Genomic DNA, 3,763 nt, shown 5'->3' with positions numbered 1-3,763 from the left:
AAAAGTAAAAAAAATGAAGATAAACCGTACAGTGTTGCATGATTATCAACATGCAACATGCCAGAGTATTGGGTATAAATATATTGAGCAACATGCTGAATTTCACACTATCACCAAAACAGACAGAATAATAAACAATAATTGTTATTTATTCTGTGCTACAGACTGAGACTACACTCCTGATTTCGATTAGTGTCATAAGAAGCTTTTTTATTTTTATATGCTATATTCTTTTATATAATTCCTCTCTGTAGGTACGGTAATCAATTAATTTTGATTCTGTAAGAAGGGTATCTATCTCTGTATCTTTGTTTTGGATATTTATTGTTTTTAACATTGCATACTCCAACAGGATAAAGTTAATAAATACCTATATAATATCTATATGGGATTTAGCATTAATTGATTGCAATAAAAATTACATGATTTTATATTTTTTTTATAAAACAAGTTAAAAATATAATTGGCAAATACGTTTCTGAATCTTTGGTTTGGGTTCTCGAAAAATACGGTTGTCACATCAGGTGTGCATATTTTGTTATTTTGTAATCGATTGTTTTACCTATATGCCATATTTCATTATTTTTTTGAGTTTTGGCAATTAATTATTTTTTGAGAGTTAAGTAGGTAATTTATTATTATTTAATTTTGCCTTAGTTTAAATTTTATATACCTATTCGTATTTCATTTTGCTTGGTTTGAAATTTGTATTATTAGTAGGTATTAGCAAAGAATATAGACGCATTGTTATTAGTATCAAAGAATATAGACGCATTCTGTATATTATGATTCTATATTCTTGCTTAGTAGTATCTCACAGGTACATATTATGACACTTTAAATTGTATGCGTTAGTTTTAAGGAAATATTGAAACTCGCGCAACATTGCAGCTGTAACTACATTTGCCTACATGTGGCGCAACTCTGGCATTAAAATAGAATTCTCTTAAACTTCTGTCACAGAATAAGAAAGCAATTGTTATTTGTTCTGTGCTTCTGTTTGAGCTTGTCCTACTGTTATTTTAGCTTATTTTTCACCACCTTAAAATTTTAAAGATCTGTGCCAGATCTATTTTCTTGCCAGCTTTTATAAAGTTTTCTCTTCTAAGATATTTTTTCTTAATTTGAGTTTGACCACCACCAGGTCTCTTTATTCTCAAACTTCTATCCTGTTGCCAGTATTTTAATTGCAGCTTCTCAAGTAATACTTACCATATTACCCCAATTTTATATATAACACAATTTTTTGTGACGTTCTTCGATATTTTGGTTTTGTTCCGGTTTTATGTAGTGGCTTGCTGCAATTTGCAGTGATAGTGTGGCTGATTACCATGTTCCACCTGCTTTCATCTTTCCATGTAAAAGTTAACCAGAATTTTGTGTTCCAACCACACCATCAGACACTTTGGGAATGGTATTTGCTTAGACAAGCTTGTAAGCTTGTCTAAGGGTATCTGATACAGGTTTCATAAATTCGGAACTGTTTTTGACGTGGTTATAGTACTTTACAAAATGTGTGAATCATGGGCGTAGCCAGCCAGGTTTTAGTTTCAGGGGTTTAAGAAAATAACAAGACTAAGAGTCGTAACATAAAATTCTTCTTCTACGGCACTACAGCCCAAATTGAGCCTTGGCCACCATTATTTTTTGCCTCCACCCTTGCTTGTCTGTGGCTGATCTTCTCCATACACGGACTCCTAAAAGGGCTTATGCGTAGCTGTTTACTGTGTCTTCCCAGCGCTTTCTTGGCTTTCCAACCGGTCTCTTTCACTGCATTCTAGCATTCAGTGGTCTTTTTGGTAGCCTATCCTCTCCCATTCCCTCACAGGTCCTTCTCCTCAGTACTTTCCTTTCGAATGTGTCGAATTTGCTTTTGGATGTTTTCAGAGCCCATGCTACATTGCCGTAGGTGGTCGCCATCTACCTTATACAATTCTGCTGGTATTTCGTCAACTCCTGGGGCTTTATTGTTTTTCTGGGCCTTAATAGCTTCGAGAACTTCCTCTATGGTTGAAGCTTCTACTCCATTCTCTATTTCATTCTCTTCTATGTAGTTCGTATCCATTTCAACTTCCATGTCTACTTGTGTACCAAGTAGGGTCTGAAAATAATGCTTCCAGGTTTCTGTGACTTTCTGTTAGTCACTGATTATTTGCCCACTTTCATCTTTACATAGACTTGTTTGAGGTTTATACCCACTTTTTATCCTTTTTAGGTATTCGTAAGGCCCTCTAATTTCGTTTTTTTCAAAATTTTCTTCCATTTTTCTATTTTTCCATGTTCATAGGGTCTTTTTATTTCTATATATCTTGTCTGCATTCCGTCTTGCGACTTCAAATGATGTTCGTCTTTCCCGTGTTCTTCTTGTTATATACATTTTGTGTGCTTCATTTCTTTCCTCTATTGCTTGTCTGCACTCGTCATCGAACCATTCTCCTTTTCTCACCTTTTTCTTGTTTCTCAGGTTGGACGCTGCCGCTGTCAGTGCTGCTGTTTTGATATTATTTCATTTGCTCTCTATGTAGTGCCGTTCTAGCATGCTTAACTCATTTGCGACTTCTTCTTCGAACTTCTCTCTACAGTCATATATATATATATATATATATATATATATATATATATATATATATATATAATATATATATATATATATATATATATATATATATAATATATATATATATATATATATATATATATATATATAATATATATATATATATATATATATATATATATATATATATATAATATATATATATATATATATATATATATATATATATATATATATATATATATATATATATATATATATATATATTATTGTGATATTTAAAGTCTTGGTGCGCCAAGCAATAATTAGCTAATTAATTTTTTTTGATTAATTAAAATTATCTAGATGATATGATTATGACTCTATCACAATTTTTTAATTCTTTTATCTCAGGGTTAAATTCTCGTGCTTCAATATCTATGCTATTACATGTGAAAGGTAAGGTCCAGAGAATACCGGAATAATAAAAAACACATATGATCTAACACTATATATTGAAATAAAAATAATGAAATAATTCACACTCAAAAGTTTTCAATAAACAAATCTCATATAATGATTCTCAAAAATTTTGTTCTACGTACGTGAACAATCAAAATTAATGGTACAAACAATATTAATTGAAATCTCAAAATTCCGAACTATTCTAACTCTCCTAATCAAAATATTTATATCCTTTCTAAATTAAGTGTAAAAATTGTGTTATCAATAAAAGAAAAAAAACTGCAGAAAACAAAATATCTCTCTCTGATGATGAGTGGTCCAAATCCTTGTTCCTTGTAGACTATATTATCTCCTCTCAACCGCTCCCTATGTAATCAGCAATCTTACAACAGATTGTTGCAAGTATATCGTCCTTAATGGTCTCCTTCAAAAGCAACAATCATTCAAATTATGATAGCCTTTCTCCTCTCGATAAACTGAATCTCTCGTTGGCCCGAGTGAAAAATGACTCTTGGAATATCTTCTCTTTACGATAAACTGAATCTCTCGTTGGCCTGAACAGTGACTCTTGGAATATAAGTAGGAAAATATGACTTACAATATATTGCTGCTCCAGCTTCTGTCAGATACACTAACTCCACAAAAACTCACTAACATTCAACACTACTGCTTGCTACTTCTCCGGAACTGCCAGAGAAAAATCACCGTTCGTCTTACAGATTTGGAAAACCGGCTGATTATCTTTTTCTTCTCCTCAATCTC

This window comes from Diabrotica undecimpunctata, chromosome 1, assembly GCF_040954645.1.
Source record: "Diabrotica undecimpunctata isolate CICGRU chromosome 1, icDiaUnde3, whole genome shotgun sequence".
NCBI lineage: Eukaryota > Metazoa > Arthropoda > Insecta > Coleoptera > Chrysomelidae > Diabrotica > Diabrotica undecimpunctata.
Note: the sequence above shows the minus strand (reverse complement) of the source record.